At 38.8% G+C, this 24,330-nt stretch overlaps 1 protein-coding gene across 13 annotated transcripts in view; it reads left to right on the plus strand.

Annotated features, from left to right (window-relative positions):
- DHX57 (DExH-box helicase 57) overlaps positions 1-24,330 on the plus strand; it is a 129,092-nt gene that overhangs the window by 40,002 nt on the left and 64,760 nt on the right. For 11 of the 13 annotated variants that reach the window (XM_067007736.1, XM_067007741.1, XM_067007739.1 and 8 more), the window contains 3 exons: positions 5,104-5,192; positions 11,152-11,257; positions 20,021-20,131. The gene's annotated coding sequence lies outside the window, so the exon portion shown is untranslated. Of the gene's footprint in view, positions 1-5,103; positions 5,193-11,151; positions 11,310-20,020; positions 20,132-24,330 lie in introns of all 13 variants that reach the window. The other 2 variants (XM_067007740.1, XM_067007744.1) reach the window with 2 other exon arrangements.

Consider the following 24,330-nt stretch of genomic DNA (forward strand, 5'->3'; position numbering starts at 1 on the left):
ATAGTTTTGTTGATACTCTGCTGGATTCTATTTGTTAATTTTTAGACATTTTTGCATCTATATTCATGAGTGATCTTGATATGTGGAGGATTTATTGCTTTTTTGTTTTTTATTCTATGGGGGGGGAATTAACGTTATCCTAGCTTCTTTTTTTTTTTTTTTTTTTTTTTTTGGTACGCGGGCCTCTCACTGTTGTGGCCTCTCCCGTTGCGGAGCACAGGCTCCGGACGCCCAGGCTCAGCGGCCATGGCTCACGGGCCCAGCCGCTCCGCGGCATGTGGGATCTTCCCGGTCCGGGGCACGAACCCGCGTCCCCTGCATCGGCAGGCGGATTCTCAACCACTGCGCCACCAGGGAAGCCCTATCCTAGCTTCTTAAAGTGAATTAAAGAGTTTTTTAATCTTTTTCTATAGTCTAGAAATTTTTAAATTAAATTGCAATTATCTGTTCATTGAAAGAGAGTAGAGCGTAGCTATGAAAACATTTGGTCTTAGTGCCTTTTTAAAAAAGTAGATCCTCTAGAGACTGTCATACAGAGTGAAGTAAGCCAGAAAGAGAAAAACAAATATCGTATATTAACGCATATATGTGGAACCTAGAAAAATGGTACAGATGAACCAGTTTGCAGGGCAGAAATTGAGACACAGATGTAGGAACAAACATGGACAGCAAGGGGGGAAAGTGGCGGGGGGTGGGGGTGGGGGTGGGATGAATTGGGAGATTGGGATTGACATGTATACACTGATGTGTATAAAATGGATGACTAATAAGAACCTGCTGTATAAAAAAATAAGTAAAATAAAATTCAAAAAAGGTAGATCCTTAAACCCTATTCAATTTCTTCAAAAATAATTGGTCTTTTCAACTTTTTAACTTAATTTTATAATTTATATTTTCCTAGGAAATAATTTCCTTAAGTTTGTCAACAAATCTGTTGATAGAGAATAAGCATCTAACTTTTATTGAACAGCTGCTATGTGCCAAGCACTATGCTTCATGTTTTATTTATATTGTTACCTCTAACTGAATCCTCATATTGGTCCTGTTTAGTTTGGATCATTATCTTCAGTTTTTAGATGAGCATATTGAGGCTTGGGAAAATGAGGTAATGACGTACCCAGGATCACAGATAAGAAGTGCCAGAGGGAGCCAGAACTGGAACTCGGGTCTCTGTGATTTCAGAACTGGTGGATTCAACTCCTAAATTTCTCCAAATAGTTTCACAATCATTATATTTAATTACTGAAAAAGAGTCGTTTGAGGAATTATATCATTGTTTTCTTTCCGTCTCCATTATTGAATATGAGGCTCATTCTCTATTTTTCATTCTAATTAATGAATATAAAAAAGAGTATAGGGCTTCCCTGGTGGCGCAGTGGTTGAGAGTCCACCTGGCGATGCAGGGGACACAGGTTCGTGCCCCCGTCCGGGAAGATCCCACATGCCGCGGAGCGGCTGAGCCCATGAGCCATGGCCGCTGAGCCTGCGCGTCCGGAGCCTGTGCTCCGCAACGGGAGAGGCCACAGCGGTGAGAGGCCCGCGTACCGCAAAAAAAAAAAAAAAAAAAAGAAAAAGTAAAAAAAAAGAATATAGCTTTTTCCCCCTTATTTAAGACCTTTTTTAGGCTAAGTTTACAGAAGAGAATGACTATTTTGAAGAGGATGATCATATTATTGAGTAATATATTTTGAAAAGTACATCTTAAAAGGGAAAATAACAGGATTACATGGACAAGTACTATGACTTTTTCTGGAAGGAGCTATACTACCTTATGAAATTCCCTTTGAGATCTTACCTGTAGTCTGCTTCATTGCCTATGGGCATCCCTCACTCTCTGGGCCCAGTAATTCTTTTCTCTGCCCTTCATAGTGCTTGAATCACTGCCTACCTTTGAATAAATCAGATACTGCCACGTTCTTCTCACCAAGTTAGCATGCTTCTACTCCTCCCCCGCCCTCCTCCTTTCTTTCCATCTCCACAGTAGCAATTCTAGTCTCTAATAACATCCATCTGGGCCTTGGCAGACTCTTGAAAAAATACTGGTAAGTTTTTAGAAAAAGCCTGTTTGTCTCTAAACCATGTCTGATCATTATATAGAGCAATGGTTTTTAGTCTGTTCTTTGAAGCCCTCAGGTTTTTTTGAGCCTGCCTTGGGAGGAGAGAGAAAGCCACCAAGCTGGGGGAGTCTTGGGCCCACCTTCCCATCCCCTGCAACCAGAGTCTCTCTGTTCTCATCTAATTCACATACTATAGCTTTGGGGAAGAATTTTCTTTTAAAGTGGGTTCCTGCTATTTTAAAAAGGTTCTAAAATGATCACAATAGAGAAATAAGAATGTTGAAACATTAACCTGAAAAGTTATAGCCAGATTTTTATGAAATTAATTCAAGTAATAAAATTAGTAATATTAATAAAGTTAATAGAAGCCTAAAGAATACCGAAAAATCTCCTGACCCTCCCCCAGACTGACCTAGAATGTACACCCCACACACAAATGCAGGCATAAGACCACAAAAACTTAGGATTGTCTATTACTTTCCAATTACTGCTGTGACAGAAAAGGAAAGTTTGGCACTTTGGGGAATTGAAATTAATTGAAAACAGACTTGAGTTAATTTCCATTCTAGTGTCCTTTATTGAATGGGTCTTTAGTGCACATTTCTAATTTAGTAGAATGAGAACTTTTTATGTTAGGGGGAGGGTGATGAGGAAATATTTTCCCCTGAAACTAAAATAATTCATCAGGACAAATCTTGCAAATGGTTTCAAAGAGGAAAGTCTACATGATCTTTGTGATATAGAAAAGTACTTTGAAAAAAATTATGAAAGGGGTTGTTTTTTCCATACAGCCTAAAAGCAACATACGTTTCATGAAATATTTCATGACCTTGCTTGTACTTGGGTCATAGTTTCCAAAGCACTCTCCCATACATTATCTCACCTGATGATTGTAGCAATGCTGTGCAGTGGGCAGCACACTTTACCATCCATTTTATACGAAGGGAAACGGTAGCTCTGAACAATTAAGGAAGTAGCTCCAAGTAGAACCATTATTCTTTCTATTAGTTTCTATCTTTAAATAAACCTCTTCATGTCACAGGATTCCAAAGCACTGTAGTATCAAAAGCCACTTTTACTGTCATTAAAAATGTATCAGTTCCTATGTGGGGTATGATAGCTATTTGAAAAAACAGATTGAATAAATTGTAAAATGAGGAAATTTTGACAAGTCTAATGACATATATGGAGATTGAGAGAAAGAGAAAGAATACAAAGTAGAACAAAAAAACACAAAGTAGAACAAAAAAATTGATGTAACCACCGATTCAGAGGCTATGAAATATTGTTATTAAAATTCTATGTGCATTTTATTGTCAATAACTTTTAAAGTGAAATGAAATGGACAATTTTTTAGGAAAACATAGGTTGTTGAACTTTGTTTTAATAACTATAAAGTCAATTACAACTCTCTATAGACGATATTGAAAGGGGGAGGTCAAATATCTACCACCAAATAAGAAATAACCCAGGATAATATAACAGGAAATTTCTATAAATAACAATGACTGTGTTATTTAATCCATACCACAAAATAAGATATATATGTCACTAAATCCATTCTATGAGGTTCTGATACCAAATCTACTCTAGGATAGCCTAAATAAATATACAAATATTCTAAATAAAGTATCAGAAAACAAAAATACAACACTATGATCAGTGGTTTGTTCTAGGTTATAAAAAGGTCTTGATGCTTAGAAATCTATTAATATAATTCATTAATCAATATAATGCAAAAAACAAAGCAAAAACAAAAGCAAAGAGCACAGTGTGACCCTGAGAAGCAAAATGAGATAAGACAAATTTCACAATACATAAGTATATATGCAGGTGTTTAAAATGAGGATGCCTCAGTGATAATATAACTTTTTATACCCACTTCCCCCAAATATATATAATAAAATCATCCTTGAATACATAGCAATTTATGATGGCAAAGGCAATAAATTAAAGAATTAAAATAGGGATCTCACCAGATGACTCAAACAATAAATAGTCTTATTTTGAAAATAGTTCTTGGTCCTCAAGTCAACCTCTTACTTGACCTTTTCTCAAATATAAGTGTTGCTAGAAACAGGATGGGCCCTGCCACTGAATCAGGTCACAAGGCCATTGTCACGTCCTTGGTTAACTGCCTGAATGCCAGTTCCCTCACCATACTGTAAGCAGAGGGTGTGTTTTATTCATCTTTGTATCCCCTGCTCCTTGCCCCATTCTGAGCTTGTGCTCAACAAATGTTTATGGAAGTGAGCTGAATTCTCATCTAATAGCCTACGGATAAATGTGATTTTTACCATGCATGCTTCATGTAAGCAAAAAATAATCAGTGGTAAATACAGAAAGAGTTTAGCCTAGAGGTGATTTTTGTTAGAAAAAAAAATTTGTTTTATTTTATCAAGCAAAGTTTCACTAGCAGAAATATATCCCCCATGCCCACCATTGGGCTTGACAAACCAAGAGAGAATAAATAGGATTTCCTAACAAGTGGTCCAGCACCAAAACTGTAACTGATACTCCATGGTTGCCAGCAACCTCAAAGTGCCCAGAGCCAATGAGAAGAGGGGCAAAGCACAGAGAGTGGGCAATTCTGTTGCTCATAAAGCACATAGAGGTTCTTTACATCTGAATATGGAATAGCAGAGGTCCTCTCACCTCCACTCCACAGACACGTTAATTTTTTTGTTTTGTCTACCAAATATCAGTCAAGATATTTGCTTGAGTTGCTATGTGTCAACTCAATCAGAAAAAAAAAAAGAGAGAAAGGAATGCCAGCTTGCTATTACACATACAAAAAAATCCAATGGCCAGAGATAATTATTTTAAGTTTAAGAATGCCTCATTTAAGACATCAAAACTTATCAAAAGTTTCAGACCATATTACTTCCAGAAGCTCTTCTGACTCATAAATTGGCATACATAAAGGTGTTAGAACCTGATTTTGCAAGCCTGGACACTTCAGGGGCTACGGGTCTGGTGAGGAAGATGTGCACTATCTCTTTTCTTATCCTGGTTTGACTCACTTTAATTTCAACCTTTTAAACAGGTTCTCTCCCTGGATTATCTGAGTAGAAGTTAAGAGCCTCCCGGCACTCTGTGCAAGAGGCAGAGGGCACAGTGTTACCTGAATACAAGGTAAATACCTACTTCAAAAGAAAATTGGCTGTTGCTATATTTTCACTAGGTCAGTCCTGCTTGAAAGAGAGAGAAGACGGTGAAGGGCAAGAGAGGCTCCTGGGAGAATTTTGCAGGGAAGGAGCCCTGAGCCCCAGAGAAAGCTCCCTCCAGCCCTAGGGGTGGCCCTAATTTGAAGAGGGTAAACCCTTAACTAGTCCTCAGGAAGTATTCTTCAGGCTGAAGCACAGACAGTGGCAAAACTCACAAGATCTGAATCACATAGCTGAGTTAGTAGTACTTTGTGAAATAGAGCATCAGTTACCACTAACAACCTATTTTAGGTGAGAGGGGAAACAAGGTTACTGCTGACACTCCTGGGAGCATATTTTTCATAGTTCAGATGAAATGACATCCAGTTTGGATCTGCCTTTAGCACTTTTAGAACTGCTAAAAAGGAAACTAGAGTAAAATGCAAGCTTCATAATGGCTAATTTCTCACTACCTCCCAGTGAACTCCAGGACTTGGAAATCATAGACAAATCCTGCAAATCTATGACCTCAGTTAGAATAGCCCACAGCCTGTGCACCATTTACAGGGGTCAGCAATGTTCTCTTGAAACTACAGCATTCTCCCTGCAGAACTAGTCCCCCCGCAGGCCTTGCGTATTCCTACCTGAGGATCTCAGTCCCCACAGTTCCCCTGCCTAAAACCCTCTGCCCTCTGCCAACCCAAGTCCTGCTCACCCTTCAAAGGGCAGATCATGATTTTATACCCTTCATAAGCCTTGACTTGGCCATTCTCCTCAGCTGTCATCTGCCTTCACTAGGGCAAGGATCATCTAATAACCCATTATTATTAGAGTCAAACAGCGTAGTAACCTAGATATCAGAAATATCCAACATGTTTACTGATTGATAACAAATGTAAATTCATCATTAGTTTGATCATTTCTTTTTTAATTTATCCTATTTCATACATGTCCTCCTTAGAGCTAAGGTATACTGAACCCAATCAATGGGTAATTTCTTACCACATCTGGTAAGTTTGGCACACGGATAAAAGGCCTAGGGAATTCCCTGGCGGACCAGTGGTTAGGACTCTGTGCTTTCACTGCTGAGGGTGCGGGTTCAACCCCTGGTCAGGGAACTAAGATTCTGCAAGCCGCTCAGCACCACGGTCATAAAAGAGAAGAAAAGGCCTAAAAACATTCCATGAAGAGACCAGAACACATGAGGCACGCTGGGTCTGGTTTTGCTAAGAAGCTATATTCTGACTCCTAAATCTCATATTGCACTATTTCAATTTCCTTTTTGGAAAAAGTTGGGACAGGAATAAGGAAATAAAATATAGAAGAGAAGTACTCCATCCTCCTGCCTCCAAACTGAATTACATACTTCTCCCATCCCAGATAGTTGGATAGCAATCCTATTCTCCAGAACCTTTAAAAATATGAACAACCTCCCCTGAAATCTATCTAGGGCTACTTAAATGTACTATAGCAAACCGTTCCCTGTGTAGATCATGCCCATTTCATCTTGTTCTGATGCCATTTGAAAGTGGCTCCCTTAACTGAAGGCAAATTGATCTAACAGGGCACACACATGCTGCCCCACATCATTTCTTGCCTTCGTTGCTATGTACTTAGCCCTCTTGTTAGGCCATCCATTTTGCTTTCTGATGACATAATCTGTGAACATTTTCCTCAGGCTTCCTACCATAGAACTATGTAAAAATGTTCCCTAAAGAGTCGGGAAGGTAGTACAGCTCATGACCAGCAGTATTGGGGAAAGGAAGGAATACCAGACTGAGAACCAACCCTGACTTCTCGCTCACTGTGGGCCTGTGAGAAAGCCAGGCACCCTCTCCAGGCTTCCATTTCCTCATATCTAGTATGCGGAGTCTCTCTCGAAGTCCTCGCAGCTCTGAAATGCTGCGGCTAAAACCCTAGCAGGGCATCTCCAAATATTACTCAGTAATATGGTGATATGGCAACCAATGGCCTTCCTTCCCAGCCCTCAGTCCAGAGCCTTCCATAACTGTCCCTTTGTTCAATTTAAAAAACAAAAACCAGGGACTTCCCTGGTGGTCCAGTGGCTAAGACACTGCACTCCCAATGTAGGGGGCCTGGGTTCGATCCCTGGTCAGGGAACTGGATCCCACATGCCACAACTAAGAGTTCTCATGCCTCAACTAAAGATCCCACATGTCACAACTAAGACCTGGCACAGCCAAAATAAATAAATAAATGTTAAAAAAAAAAAGACCCACTGTACCCCAAACCAAAATGATGCTAAACAGTTCACAATTTCCTAATCCCTATTTCTTCTGCTATGTCATTTTAGCTATCTTTTTAGTATTTAGGTCTTTATTTTGAGAGAAGGAAACAAAACTGTCTGTTCTTCTGATCTTTTTCTTCTGCTAAATGAATATCCCTTTTTGGACTTATATTTCTTTCCAATGAAGATTTTCTTTTTTTTTTTAAACATCTTTATTGGAGTGTAATTGCTTTACAATGGTATATTAGTTTCTGCTTTATAACAAAGTGAATCAGCTATACATATACATATGTCCCCATATCTCCTCCCTCTCGCATCTCCCTCCCACCCTCCCTATCCCACCCCTCTAGGCGGTCACACAGCACCGAGCTGATCTCCCTGTGCTATGTGGCTGCTGCCCACTAGCTATCTATTTTACATTGGTAGTGTATATATGTCCCTGCCACTCTCTCACTCCAATGAAGATTTTCACTTGGCTGTTCCCTGGTCACCTCACATTCGACCTGTTTAAATCACATCAGTCACCTTCAGCCTGTTCAGATACCCCCCCTTCAGATTTCATTTCCCAGGCTCTGTCACTAACACCACTATTGACCCAGACTTAAGACCTTGGAATGATTTTCCTCCCATCCTATGAGCCACCATTAGTGAAATCCTTCTGAGTCTTCCTTTATATGGTTTCTTACATTTTCTCCTTCCTTTTTTAAAAAATTTATCTTTTAATTTTTTTTTTTTTTTTTTTTTTTTTTTGGCTGCATTGGGTCTTTATTGCTGCGCACAGGCTTTCTCTAGTTGCATCGAGCAGGGGCTACTCTTCGTTGTGATGCGCGGGCTTCTCATTGTGGTGGCTTCTGTTGTTGCGGAGCACAGGCTCTAGAGTGCAGGCTCAGTAGGTGTGGTGCATGGGCTTAGTTGCTCTGCTGCATGTGGGATGTGGGATCTTCCTGGACCAGGGATCAAACCCATGTCCCCTGCATTAGCAGGCAGATTCTTAACCACTGCGCCACCAGGGAAGTCCCTCTCCTTCCTTTTCATTGTCACTTCTTTGGTTCAACCTGACTGCTTTGTTCCTAAACATCTATAGTAACATCCTAATTAGTTTATCAACACTCTGTGCTGCTACAGTACTAGATTATTTTCCTTTAAATATCACTTTTATCATCTTTTGCCCTTGTTCATGCTCTTGAATAGCTCTCTCCTTATTAAAATATACAACAAACCTCAAGGTCCTCCACAATGTCCCTGACCTTCCTCTCCAACCTTGTTTCTGATATTTAGGAGGTATTCCAGCCCCCTAACTCTTATTCACCACTTGCATTCCTACCTTATCTCTCCCCTTCCCTGCAGCCTAGTCTGCCCTCCTCATCCTACTCCAATTGTCAAATCCTTACTCATTCCCCAGAGTCTAACTCAGGTTCCTTCCCTCTCTGGGACTTTCACCTTCAGTCCAATAGGAAATTATCCCTGTCATGGAATATCTGTAGAACTCAGTTGGAACCAAAACCATGATTTTCTGCTGTATGTATCTTATGTTATAGTCTCATTTTCTAAATAGACTTCTTGAGAAAAGAGGCTATTTTTTCCAACTCCTCATATTCTTGGTGTCTGTTTTATATTCTTACATAGAATAGAAGCTCAATAAAAATTTGTTGACTGAGATGATAAACCTGCTAAACATTGTCAATAATAACTATTTAGCACAAAATCCTCCCCTAATTAATTAGATGTTAATTACTTACTAATGATTACTTGTTAACTGTTCTCTTACCTAACAATCTGGCAATCAACAGTCGTGGACATAGAGACAAAGGGAGAAAGAATTTGGCTGCAAGAAATCCAGGCCGGGAGAGTAGAACAAAGGGGTTTAATGCTCTATCTCAGTCCTAAAGGGCATTTTCAGAGTGACAGGGTCTAAAATAAGATGATCTGCGATGGCTTAGCCTTTGTTATATATATTGGATTCTAATGTTTTGGATTTAGAGACAAAGTCAATCCTTTTCTTCTCCACCTATTTTGGAACGTACCTTAGAAACCTCACTGCCTGGGGTTTGCTCACTTCTTTTCTCTTCACACTCAGGAACCTGCCTTTGGCCTGTAATATCTACCACTCATCTTCTTGGGGATCCATGCTCCTAGTCTCCAAAACAAATACGCGATAGGCAGTAAATGAGCCTGTAGACGCAAGATCTAGGAATCCAGGAAAAACAAAAACAAAAACGAAACCACACCCACTCCTTTGAAAGCAGTATTTTCAGCCTGCTCCTTGAAGCTTTAACTCCTTCCCACACATTCCTAAGCTTAGGTCCTTCCTCTAGCCTGTGGCTGTGAAGATGAGGAGAGAAATACTGTAAATCTGGATGCAAAGTTTACATGCAAATCAAAACCCTGCTTCTTAAAATCCTGTAAATTCAGTTTTCATAGACTTTTGAATTTACTGTTAATAGCCATAATCCCCATTGACAAAAATTATATAAATAAGTAGAGTCAGTACATTTGAAAAGTCATTAAAATGTTAATATAGAATATTTAGAATCACAGAAGCAAGAAAAGCTCATTTGTGAAAATCCTGGGACCCACAGGATGTGAGGGGAAAAAGCGAGGTTGAAACTCAAACTCTTACTCACCTTCACCAGGGCCCATTTTGCTCCTATCTCTTGACAACTTCAAAATCTTGTCAAATTTACAATATCCCACAATCATACATTAAGGATAAAAAAAGTTCTAAGGCTCCCGGTCTCTTTAAATGTCACCTCATTAAAAGGGCCTTCCCTGACCACGCGCACGTAAGAGCAGGACTCAGCTTTCACTGCCTGTCTCCTTTCCATTGCTTCAGTTTTCCCTACAGCATTTTCTACCAAATGACAATGCTCTGTTTATTTGTTTATTGATCATGTTGGGCCATCATCTCCACTTCATGAGGGCTTGGATGTTTTTATTCACTGCATTCCCCCCACCTCGAGGTCTGAAAGAGGGTCTCGCACAGAATAGACCCCAAATAAATAGATATGAAGTAAATGAATGAAACAGTATCAGTATCATGGTTTAGAAAGACCAAACCCAACCACACCTAACCAGAACAACTTGCAGTATAAACTAGGGATTCAGCATATGTGATAAAAAGGATCAGAGCTGAAAGATGACACAGAGATCAGCCAGCCAGACCCTGTCACTTCAAAATAAAGAAAATGAGGTCCATGGTTAAGTGACTTAAGTCGTAAGCTCTTGTTTTGACAGAAATAATAAAATGGTTCACTACAGAGTTCCAATTTCTTGTACAAACACGGTAATTATGGAATTTGAGAATACCATTTTAATCTCAGTGAGGTGGGCCTCGTAAATAAGTGGAATAATAAGGCTGTCAGGTCAGGCCCTTTGCCCAAACAAACCAACCTCACTGTCACCAACACTGTGACTTTATTCCTTTGGCTCTTGAGAGATTTTTTTAAAACATACTTTACTTACTCTGTTGTCAGCTAACACTTTAACTAGTTGAGAGCAACACTGAGAGCCAAGCTAGGTGGGGGATGGGGATGGAGAATCTGAGCTTTGAAGTATTGAGCGTCTAGACTCCAGTCCTAGCTGTATGATTTAAATCGTTGATTGACCCTGGGAAAATTACTTAATCTCTCTGAGAGTCTCATTAGCTCAGTCTGTGGTATGATTATATGTCTCTGGTAGTGATTATTACTATCCTTTGCAGTTTTGCCTAGCACAAAGCTGGAAGCTCTAGCCTAAGATCGACAGAGGTGAAAGAAAAAGCAAACTTTGGATCCTCCCGAGGAGTCTAGATTCAACGGTCTTTAAAGGTAGGAACCATATGTTAAGCTTTGTCTGTGGTCTTGAGCACCTAGCTCACAGGTGAGCACTGTGCAGGCGCTGGTTACCACTTCAGGAGCCAGAATAGAGAGCTTGCATCCAAGGCAGCAGCCTCAGCCCAGCTGTGGAGAGGGAGGGAGCCCCCCCAGCAATCAATTGCTTGGCAATCTCAGGCCTGAAAATGGGGCTAGAGATAGATTAAGGAGCTGTGCATGCATCTATCTTTCAGAGGTGCTGAAAGGGCCTGGAAATGTGAGAGGGAGAAAACCATACTTATCAGGAATTCTCTCAAGAAAAGTATCTTGTGTGATTGAAAGGAATGCTTCAATAAGCATCGTGAGGGTGTGTATATATGTGTGTGTGTGTGTGTGTTTGGGGTGGGTGATGGTATATCCTAGATGCAGGCTTTAATAGCAACAAATGGTTGCCAGAAAGGCTTCTTAGAAGGGTGAGTCTGGTTTTCTTGTAGGATTTAGTTTTGCTGAGTGGCATAGCCAGTGTGAGGCCAGAGTTGAACCACTCTTGATCCTGAACAGGAGACTGAGTACTACCCCTGGGAGTCCTTTTCCACTCTGCCTCCGCGGAGGAATCAGCCTCTTTTCTATTCAAGTGTTGAATAATGAAAGAAAATCTGTTTGAATGAGTGTCAGATTTTAAGCCTGCCTCATGTCTCTTGATCAAGCTCTGCCTATGGGACCTTAATTTTATGCCTGAGTGTGGCTTCCGATATATTCTTGTAGCCAGTTAGACATTAGTTGATATGATTTTGCTACTTGTAACAGCTAATGACTGGACTGGCTGAACTTACTTGATTTGTTTCTCTGTTTCATAGTATTTCAAATAAAACTTCATAGCAGTTAGTATATGTGATACAGATGTGTAGATGATCACAGTTCATGCATTGCATCAAATCCTTGCCTGTGTACCTTTGTTCCTTCCATCCTCTATGCCTCAAATATCTTTCCCTACCTAATGAATATTTCTCACCCATCAAGGCTCAGTTTAAGCCCCTCCTTCTCTATGAAGCCTGTCCTGGTCCTCCAAGACATCATTAGTTGATCCCTCTTCTACTACATTCTCATACCATATTCTTAGTGTCTCTCTCTGTTGGGATTTATAGGCAACAGGCCCTGCCTGTGTCCCACATGACACTATAAGCTGCACCAGGACAGGGACTATTCATATTCATATCCATTGCACCTGGTGAGCATCTGGTTCTTATCAAACTAGACTGCTAGACTTTAAGCTTCAGGATAAACATAGATTATCTCTTTATAATAGCGATTTTACTCAATGGTAAGCAATTTTTAAAAGTATTATATATTTTATTTTATTTTTAAAATTAATTTATTTTATTTATTTATTTTTGGCTGTGTTGGGTCTTCGTCGCTGCACACGGGCTTTCTCTAGTTGCAGCAAGTGGGGGCTACTCTTTGTTGCGGTTCCACAGGCTTCTCATTGAGGTGGCCTCTCTTGTTGTGGAGCACGGGCTCTAGGCGCGCGGGCTTCAGTAGCTGTGGCTCGCAGGCTCTAGAGCGCAGCCTCACTAGTTGTGGCGCGTGGGCTTAGTTGCTCCGTGGCATGTGGGATCTTCCCGGACTAGGGCTCGAACCCATGTCCCCTGCATTGGCAGGCGGATTCCTAACCACTGTGCCACCAGGGAAGCCCAGTATTATATATTTTAAATGTTCAGATAGTTCATAGAGAGGCATGCAAAATTAGCTTGAGTTTTAAAGGTAAATACATTTATATCATTTGTTCACATTCCTCTGATATGAAAAGTTTGAGAACTTTTTGTTGTGGGCACTCAACACAAATTTGAGTTGAATTTACTTAAATTCCAGAGGATGTTTATAGTTAATGATTTCTTTCCCTAAAGAAAACAATAGGGAAAGGCTGGTAAAAGGGTACAAACTCTCAGTTATAAGAAGAATAAGGTCTGAGGATCTAATGTATAACATGGTGACTATAGTTGTTAAGATTGAATTGTAAATATAATTGAAATTTGCTAAAAGAGTAGAACTTAAATGTCCCCACCAAAAAAGGCGGTGGGGAATCCTTTCACAATGAATACATATATCAAATCATCACATTGCACACTTTAAATATCTTATAATTTTATTTGTCAATTATACCTCAAAAAATCTGGGGAAAAGAGAAAACAACATGGAATCTTATTTATTTTTATTAATAGCAAGGAGATGCATTTTTTAAAAATAATGAGCTAGAAAGGCAAGCTGGAAAAATCAATGCTATATCACCTAAACTGTAAATTTTTTGTTAACAAAAGTTTGCTATCTATACATTTCTCAGTCTAACTGAGAAATCTTTCAGAGCACTACCCTTCGGCAAAGACCAAATGCTTCTTGTATTTTAAAAAGTTCTTATGATACATCATACACACAAAATAGCGTATATAATATATGCACAAGTTTAGTCTTCAAAGCCTTTATAGCATCTGATAAGTAAAACTTCTAATGAACAGTAAATATTTATCAAGGGAAATATCTTTGAGACTTTATAGTCTTACCTCATTTATGAAGTCACTGCCAAGAAGTAGGAGGTGAGACTAATATTGCATTTTTAGGTAGGTATATCAGGTGAAGTACAGCCAAATAGAAATGAACTAGCTATGACATCTTTTGTAAGCCTGGCTTTATACCACATTACTTTAAAACAAAAGTAGAAAAATAACTATAAAAGCAATACATGCTCCACATAAACAAGTTGATAACCTTACCCATTTTACCCTCTTTCTCTTTTCCTACTCTTTGCAAAGTCAATAGGAAACCAAATGGTCCATCAGGAGTTACTGTAGGACAGTGGAAGGCAAGATGGTGTGGCAGACCAGGAGTGATACAGACACCCCGAGGGACTGACACTAGCTTGACTGTGCATGGGACTTACTGCAGCGAGGGGGCAGATGTACTGCCCAAATTTAGAGTTTTATCTTATCAATACAGTCTCAGAGCTTCAGTCTCCCAATCTCCTTTGTGAAAGCAGTGACCTTCCACTCAATTCCATTTGATTTTAGCAACATATCATTTTAATAACATATTATTTCATCAGTGATCCCCCAACAAATCTGAATCAAATGGTCTTATCTCCTTTTATATCTTATTCTATCATCTACATTAGTATTCCCATGATCATTTATTTAGTCATGCATTAATTGTAGACTTCTTACCTACCAATGAAAATCTTGATCAAAATCCTTCAATGACTCCTCAAGTTCAAACATCCTAACACAATGGACAAAACCCTTCATGACCTGGCCTCTACCTAGCTCTACAGACTCTTTAGTCACTTTCATATACATACTGGGCTCCTAACACAAAGACAGTCCTGTAGTTCCCTGTCCTTTCTAGCCTCTAGGATTTATAGATGTTGTTTCCTCAGTGGACATCCTTCCCCTACCCTGGGCTAGCTGTCAAACTCCTTGTGTTCTTCAAGATTTCTGTGCAAGTATCACTCTTCCCTTTCTTGACATGTCTCAGTAAAGTCCTTGCTTTTCTGTGCTGCCATAGCATCTTGTCCACACTTCTATTATAGTATTTATGTTAAATTACTAATTTAAAAATCTTACTTCTACAAGATCAGGGGTCTGTATACTCTCAGAGTATCCATGAATCCCCCAAATTATAGGCAGAATTTTATATAGATTTATTTTCTTCTGGGGAGAAGGTTCAGAGCTCACATCAGAGTCTCAAAAGAATCCATATTTACTCTCTCAAAACCAAATTAAGAACCACTGCACTAGATTATGAGTCCCTAGGAAAGAATGAGTGAATTCTATTCTTTGAGTCTCGATAGTTAGATGCCTAATGTTAGCTGAATGAGCTTTTCAGTTATTATTTAAAGATAGATATTTATACTAGTACAGATCATGGTAAATTCAACCTCCTCTATTCATTGATGGTTTTTGTTTGTTTGTTTGTTTTTGTTTTTTTGTTTTTGTTTTTTGCGGTACGCAGGCCTCTCACTGTCGTGGCCTCTCCCGTTGCGGAGCACAGGCTCCGGACGCGCAGGCTCAGCGGCCATGGCTCACGGGCCCAGCCGCTCTGCAGCATGTGGGATCTTCCCAGACCGGGGCACAAACCTGTGTCGCCTGCATCGGCAGGCGGACTCTCAACCACTGCGCCACCAGGGAAGCCCCATTGATGTTTTTAAGTAGACAGGAAATGTGATGCAATGAAAAGCATATTGGACAAAAGGAAAGATATGGAAGGGTTTATACCAAACTACTAACAGTGGTTATGCTTGAAAAGAGGGATGGGGTAGGGGTGGGATGGTCTTAAACATTTTACTTACACTCTTCTGTCTTGAACAAGTGTTTGTTTTATAAGGTGCACTTTTTAGATTTGAAATTTAAAAATATTGCTTTGAACTATGGGACTTTTAGGTGCATTAAGCATCTAGCTTCAAATTCCAGCTCTGTTACTTATTTAGTTTTGCGAGCCTGGAACCTTACTTAATCTTCATAAACCTACTTCAACTGTAAAACCAAGGTAAGACTTACCAATCGCACATAGTTATTATGTCACAAAGCCTAGTATAAGTAGGAACTCAGTAAATATTAGTTGAATGTAAAGTAAATGTTGTCATTCTTAAGGTTTTTTTGCAATCCCCTTAGACATATAAAATAGAACTCAAAACACGGTCATTATTGTCTCAATACTGTGAGTAAACATAAATGCAGTAAAAGTTTGATGTAACATGGCTGGTTTATTAAGTGGCTATTAGCTCTGACTACTAACTAATAAAGGAATCCCACAGTATGTCCATTTGTTTTTGTTTTTAAACAAAGGGTTACAAAATTCTTCAAAACAATTTGTGATATTTGTACTTCAAGAATGAAGTACACTTATAAAGCAGAAACTAACACACCATTGTAAAGCAATTATACTCCAATAAAGATGTTAAAAAAAAAGAATGAAGTACAAGTACAAATACAGGTTTAAACTAAGTAAAGTACAAGTACATTGTTTTAAAGTAGGCTCTCAGTTTATGTGTTCTTACTAGTAATAAGTTCTTTGCAATTTTCACTCACCTCATGGCCTGTTTCCACCTGTAGACATCACACCATGTTTTGTGAAGCTTTCCTGATTTCTCTAGAGGTTCTATAAAAAATAAAATGCCATTGATAATGACAGGTACCTTGTAATGTATACCATCCTTTTTTCCTATAATTTCATAACTAAAAGTTTTTATTATATATGCAATTGATTGTTTAAATTTTCTAATAGTTAAAATACATAATGTAAAATGTAAAAGTTCTTGTTTCTCTTAGTCTTTTAGTTTTTAAGTCACTTGGTGCTGAGTAAGCACAATGATTTGTATCTTTGGGGTGACTAATAAAAATAAATTCTTATGTATTTAGAAGCATAGCTGGAATACTCTAACATGGCTTAGGGGGCTTTGCTGAATCCGAAGAATTCAAAGCAGTTCATCTGACCTGAAAATAATGAAAGCCAAAAATCTAGAGGTTTTCCTAAGTATCCCACATTAAATGAAATCACCTACATCAGGTGACAAGTGAAGTAGGTTTATAAGAGGTTTTTCTGTAGGGGCTAATTGAGGTGATCCACATTCAAAAGTAAGTACAAATCCTTTTGGAGAACGCTTGAATTATATGGTTTTGTGAGCAGTACAGCAGTTTCCAAGCCAGCTGTGTGTTTTATTTATTTTTTCATTATCTGAAGCCTCTTGGGCAGTTTGGCCAAGTCTCTGAATCTCTGGGCTTTCAGTTTCTTGATCTGTATAATAGGCACAGTAGTAATAATAGGCACCTCACAGTACAGAAGTGAGGATTAGGGAGATGAAAGCTGAGGGTCAGGGGCCAGGATGCAGGGGCAGTGGGTGGACCAAAGGCTTACTCAGTCACCTTTGTCATTTTGTCACGTCCCTGTCCTTTATCCTAAGTGAATCTGTGTTTATTCCCAGGTTGGCTTGCTCTTTTTTTCCCCTTAACTTTACAGAAAATTTTTCTTAAAACATTATTTTTTGTGCAAATGCTCTTCTTTGTCCTAAAGGAATATGAGAATCAATGGATGGCCTTACTGGCTCTGTCAGTCACTGCCAGTTGCCACCCAGTATCCATTTTCCCTGTTTCTTATAGTAACCCAGTTAAAAAACTATATTCCTCCTTCTCCTTCACAGGTAGGTGTAACCACGGAGATAGATTCTACCCATGAGTTACAAGTAGAAATAGTGTGAGTAACTTTTGGGAAGTTTCCTTAAAAGAGAAAACACATCTTTTTCTTCCCTTTCCTCCTTCCTGCTGGCTGAACACCAGTGAGATAGGTGGAGTCCTAGCAACCTTCTTGGACCAAGAGGTGAGACACCAAGGATGGCAGAAGAGCAGCATAGCAGGAGCCTTGGTCTCTCACACCAAAGAACTGCTTGAATAGCTCTAGATTGCCTGTGGACTTTTTTTTTTTTTTAATGTAAGAGAGAAGTAACCTTCTAGCTTATGTAAGCCACTATTATTTTGGTTTTTCCAACATATACAGACAAGCCCAACCTTATGATATGCTGGTCCTCTAGGAAGTTGTCTCGAACCAAGAACCATTTTTAATTCTTAGAAGTGTTCTTACACTTCCTTGGATCCTATGTGCGCTTCTACATATCAACAGTAGATCTTCTACTCTTCAAAAGCCTCTAGTGTAGCCCCCCAGTCCTTGTTTTTACCCTTTCTCTCTTGCATCACCCATATTTTGGATATTATACACTCATTTGAGGTCCTCAGATAGGAACTTGGAAGATGGGGCCACTCTGTTGGGGAAGAAAGAGGGAATTTTGGCTAAAATTAAGTTTTTAGGCTTTTTTGTGTGGATTATAGGAAAAGCAGAGTTCGTTTCAACTCAGCAAACGTTTATTAAGCACATACCATGTAAAAGGCATTGTGCCAGATCCTGGGAGGAAATATAAAGATGACATTGTTCTGGTTTCCAGGAGCTTACGGTCTAGTAGGAAAGATGAGACACACAAATAACTACAGCATATGATGGATTGGGAAGAAATGCAATAAGAAAAGTATAAAGTGCCTAAAACTTTCAGAGGAGAAAAGATGAGTTCCAATTGTGGGGATTAGAGAAAATGTCATAAAGAAGATAGGATTTGAGCTGGGCTTTGAACAATATGTAGAAATGATTTTAAAAAAAAAGGCGGTGGGGAGCTCAGCAAAGGATCAGAGGTAGACAGTTGGCAATGCATCAGTGGATTTAGGGATCCCAGGCAGCATCGAGGATAGAGTAGAAGGTAAGGCTAGACAGGTGGATTAGAGACAGATAAAGGGTGGTGAATATCTTCTTGGGAGCCTGCTCTGAAGTGGAGAGAATAAGGAGTCACTGAAAGCGTTTAAGCAAGGGAATAACCAGACCACACATCTTCAGTCAGAAGATAACTCTTGTGACTGTAGAGGAAAGACCAGCTGCAGAGAGGCCGGGAGTGGGCACCCTTAATAATCCATGTAAAATGTAATGATGGCCTGAATTAGGGAAGCGACTGTTAGAAAGGAAAGGAGGGCAGAGATAGAAGCAATATTTCAAAGGTTACTACATGCGCTAAATGTATGCTTTGCCCAGGAAAAAGAGTCGGACTGTAATTCCCTGATCCAGAAGTGGAAAATCTATGCATAAAAGAATTTTTAAAATTACTCTACAGTTACATAAACTGGAAAACTAAAAGGAGGCTGAATATGCTGTAATAATGAATTTATTCGTTCTACAATTTTAGCAGAGCCTTAACATTTATTTTCCCGAGACATCAATTGGGGGTACACTGACTGACCCTGCTAGGAGATGGGGAAAGAATATTGAAAAGCATCTCAGGAAAGAAATGCAACCATCACTTCTATCCCATTATTCATCCTTTGCTCAGGTGTTATGGTAAACAGCAGGTGGCAGGGTATTTTACAAGGTAAGGTTCTTTCACTTCTCCTTAGTTATCTCTTTACCCACTCTTATGCACCATCTCTACTCACCCTCCCCCCCACACACTCTCCATAAGGAATCCAGTGAAAATTTAAGAGAAGGAGGTGGCTTTCTAAAGAGCATAAGAGGGGCTTCCCTGGTGGCGCAGTGGTTGAGAATCCGCCTGCCAATGCAGGGGTCACGGGTTCGTGCCCTGGTCCGGGAGGATCCCACATGCCGCGGAGCAACTAAGCCCGTGAGCCATGGCCGCTAGGCCTGCGCGTCCGGAGTCTGTGCTCCGCAACGGGAGAGGCCACAGCAGTGAGAGGCCCGCATACCACACACAAAAAAATAAATAAATAAAGAGCATAAGAATTTTCTAATATTTGCCTCTTCATCTCTCACTAAAACCATGCCAGCCTAGCCCCCCTCCAAAATGGAAAGGGCTGGCATAGACTCATATAAGGGCATTGTGTTCTCAAATAGCTTTCAGATAAATAACACCCCCCTCCCCCAAATCCTAAATAGCTACTTCCTCATTCTCAGGGGATACATTCTAGAGATTTCCTCCAATGGACAAATTTGAGCCTCTAATCAGCTGCCACTTTGTCTTTTTATTTTTCTGATTATTGAGGAAGATTTAAAAAGGTGTTAATACCTAATAATCTCTCTTTTCTCAATAAGGGCAGGAGCTGACAACAAAATAATCATGAACCTACGAATCAGAATAGTGTCCTGTGTAATATTTTGCAAGTTATGGTTTAGTTCATGTTATGTGGGGCACTGAGAGCAATAAATGAAATAAAATAATGAGGATTTTTTTCTTCCGTGATACCCAAGGTGATTCCTGGCACTCTTGAAAGCAGAAGTGATTAATCAAGTCACTGGAGACAAACAGCAGAAATGTGATTGTCAAAACTATGGATATCGGTTAAACTGTGTTTCACTCATGTAAGTTGCGCGCACGCGCGCGTGTGTGTGTGTGTGTGTGTGTGTGTGTGTGTGTTGGGAGCTGGTCAGTGGGAGAATCAGCATCTTTGACATTGTCTCTGAGAGAAGATTAGCAGGAATTATTAAATTAAATTTAATTAATTAATTAATTAAATTTAATTATTAATGTAAAAGATTCTTACATTTAATAAAAACTCAAAAGCTAAGAAAAATATTGAGCAACTAAAATTTATTTTAGTTTATTCAAATTTATTTTAGTTTATTCAAAATCAAATTCCTTAACCTAGGGTCCACAGTCAGGCCATCTGTAAATCTCCTGAAATGATATGCAGAATTTGGTGTGATTTTACGTTTTTTTGCAGAGAGGGTGGGCTGATTTCTAAAAATTCTTAGAGTGACCCTTGACCCTCAAAAAGGTGAGCTCCAGTCATTAAAGAAAAGCGGAGGGAGGAAGAGGGAGAGAGAGAAAGAGAGGAAAGAGGGGAATAAAGAGAATCCAGGAGTCTCATCAACTCTGTCCCAGATCAAATCAATCAAATGTATGTGAAATTTGTACAAGGCACTTATCTGTTAACCTTTATATTTGTATTAAAAATTAACCACAGTATGATCATCTTCCTTTCAAAAGCCTCTGAGGTTTCAAGCTGGTTTAGATTGCATTTCAGAGCCCATGATATTAGCAAAAACAGAGATATTAATTAAACTCATGGAAACTGGAAGAAACGTGTGTCAAAAAAGTTATTTCTTTAGCATGAACTTCTGATTGTTTATGCTAAATCCTTCAGAAGTGCCTTTAGTTAAATGGCTATACCATTTGCAACAAATATAATTTTATATTAAAAGGAGCTATTAAAAGGACAAAAGGGTTACACAAAGGCAAATTTCTATATTTTTCAGAATACTATTGTTTCAGCATATAAATACTAATTATAGTGGATTCCTGTTCTCACTTAAGAATAGAAAGCTTTCAAGTGAAACCTAATTCTTCTCATCATGCTCCCAAAGCCCCTGCAAAGGATTTAGAATTCTCACTAATGTTCCTATGTAATTAATTAGCACATATTTTTCTGTACATAGAGGAGTAAACTCTGATAGAATCCTCTATCCCTTTTCTGTGTTACAAAAGTCATAAATTAACCTCCCTCCATTCCTAATCTTTTCCATTCTTTTTTTTTTTCCATTCTTTATTCTTAATCCCAAAGAGGCATACACATATTGGATTTATCTGCCATGTAAAGCAAGCATTCAGTCATCCTTTCTTTAAGATTACTCTCAAATTTCAATTCAGCTTCAACTAAATATGTAAATATGCAAACTCTTCAGTCTAAATGTTTCATTAGTTAACAACCTGCAAAGACAGATTATGATATCATACAAAAATTAAGCAAGAAAATGAATGAATATTTTACAAATTGTTTTAACTTTGAATAAAAAGTAATTTCTTTAAATGACTTCCTTAAATAAAAGTTAGCATATTTTGAATCTAAATTAGTAAGGATTTATGGGATTTCTTCTCTTATGAAAATATTTGCCCTCTCAATGCCTCTCAAAATACGTAAGAGCACATACTTACCCCATGTTGCTGGCCGCGGTTATATCGTCCTCAGATCAAGGCTTATCTGGATTCTGAATTAATTTAAATGTTATAAAAAGAAGCAGTAGAGGTTTGACTTCCCCGGAAATGAGACTGTCATATGCTAACTAGGCTTTTAAGTGAGGAAAACTAGTGTCTCTTCTAATTATATAAGCTCCAGGTCAAATTCTAGCATCAACTAATCAAATAACTGAACTGCATTTAGTTTCAAGGAGTGAAAGAAAGAAAACTGTTTAAGAGGAATGACTTTAGTATCTTAGAAAACTGGAGACTTGAGCATTGAAAAGTTACTTATATATCAATAAAAGTTAAATAGTTTAAAAGCAAAGTATATATCTTGCTACCTTAAATAATTTGAAGAAAAATATCGGGGAAAATTTAGTTTGAAGTAAAGCAGATATTTCTATATTTTCCAGAAGTTTTGAATTTGCATTATATGTCCTGGTCTCTGAAAACATCCTCTCACCTTACCTTAACTTGTCCAGTATTTATCTCCTTATAAATTCCAGTACAATAAAAGTATTTAATTCTAAAGCCATACCAGTTAATGCTAAGCAACATATCCAAAATGTCTAATTTTTAAAATGTATCTTTGAACACTTATAAATAGGGTCTTTTGAAATTAAATACAAAGTTATTATCATGAGAAACTATAAAAAATACCATTTTAATTTCAACATTTTAAAAGACATCTCAACCCCAATTTATAGTAGTACAACAAAAAAGAAAAATAAAAAAGGATTTAGCCATGAAATATTGAGAAATACAAATTTTCACAAGACTTTGAGGGAAGAAATATTATATAATATGGAAGTTATCTATTGCATGCACCATCTTATGGGGGGTCAGTTTTGGAGAAACAGTTTCAGTAAAAACACTAAGGTCTTTATTGTAATTTTTAATATGTAGCTGTCACGTACTGCTTTGGTAATTTCAAAATTATGTTATCTAAAAGGTAAAGAAGCTTTTTAGGCATAGAATATATTAGCACACACTAATCTACTTTTTAAAAATTGAGATATAACTCACCTATGTCAGAGAGAAATTTTCCTCTACCCTTCTAGATTCTTCTGGCTGGTCTAAGAATTACAATGAATTTGACATGAGACAGATTAACAGGAGAAAATCAAACAAAAGTTTAATAATGTGGGAGAGAATCAGGAAAACTGAACAGCTCACTAAAATGGCCAAAGCCCTCCCTTAAAAACCGTTTCAGCTAAAGACAAAAGAGGATGTTGAGGGTAGTGGTTTGGGACTTCAAAGGAGGGCAGTTCAAGTGGAGATGGAAACTCAAATGCAAACGCTTGGTAAACAACTGCTTGTTGGGCCCTGCAGAGACAATGCTACCCAGTAGACTCTGATCTCTAGGTCCTGCTCAGCTTCCCCGGCCACACCTAGCCTAAATTCTTTGCAGATAACTTCTTTTCTGGGAAGAGGTCCTTTATCTAAACTCTTTAGGCAGCTCAGGGCAGAGGTAAAAAGAAAGACTTCAGGAGTCTTCTGTTTCTTAAAAATAATCTCCCTAAATTAATCCTCATGCCAGAGAGACACATTTTGGGGTGGCAAATTTTGCTCTCCTACACATAACATACAAAAAATTTGCCCTTTTAATATGAACAATGCAGTGGTTTTTCATGTTCACAAGTTGTGCAACCACTAATTCTAGAACATTTGCATCACCCCAAAGAGAAGCCCCATGCCTCCGAATTCCTGGTCCCTGGCAACCACTAGTCTACCTCCTGTCTCTATGGATTTGCCTATTCTGGACATTTCACATAAAAGGCCATATAATATGTGGCCTTTTGTGACTGGCTTCTTTCACTTAGTACAATGTTTTCAAGGTTGATTTATGTTAGAGCATGTGTCAATACTTCATTCCTTTTTATGGCTGAATAACATTCCATTGTACAGGTATATCACATTTTATTTATCTATTCATCAGTCGATGGACATCTGGGTTTTCAGTATCGGGCTGGTATGAATAGTGCTGTTATAAACATTTGTATACAAGTCAATTTTCTTGGGTGCATACTTAGGAATTGCTGGGACATATGGTAATTATATGTCAATTTTTTTTAAGATTTATTTATTCATTTTATATTTTATTATTGCTGTGTTGGGTCTTTGTTGCTGCACGCGGGCTTTCTCTGGTTGTGGTGAGCGGGGGCTACTCTTCATTGCAGTGTGTGGGCTTCACATCGCGGTGGCTTCTCTTGTTGCAGAGCACAGGCTCTAGGCATGCGGGCTTCAGTAGTTGTGGCACGTGGGCTCAGTAGTTGTGGCACGTGGGCTCAGTAGTTGTGGCTCGTGGGCTCTAGAGCGCAGGCTCAGTAGTTGTGGTGCCCGGGCTTAGTTGCTCCGCAGCATGTGGGATCTTCCCGGACCAGGGCTTGAACCCGTGTCCCCTGCATTGGCAAGCAGATTCTTAACCACTGAGCCACCAGCGAAGTCCTATGTCAACTTTCTGAGAAACTGTTTTCCTCAGCAGCTGTACCATTTTTCATTCCCACCAGAAATATTTGAGGTTTCCAATTTCTCCACATCCTTGCCAATCTTTGTTATTATGTCTTTTTAAATATAGCCATCCTAGAGATTGGGAAGTGGT

Source organism: Kogia breviceps, chromosome 11 (assembly GCF_026419965.1).
Source record: "Kogia breviceps isolate mKogBre1 chromosome 11, mKogBre1 haplotype 1, whole genome shotgun sequence".
Taxonomy (NCBI): domain Eukaryota; kingdom Metazoa; phylum Chordata; class Mammalia; order Artiodactyla; family Physeteridae; genus Kogia; species Kogia breviceps.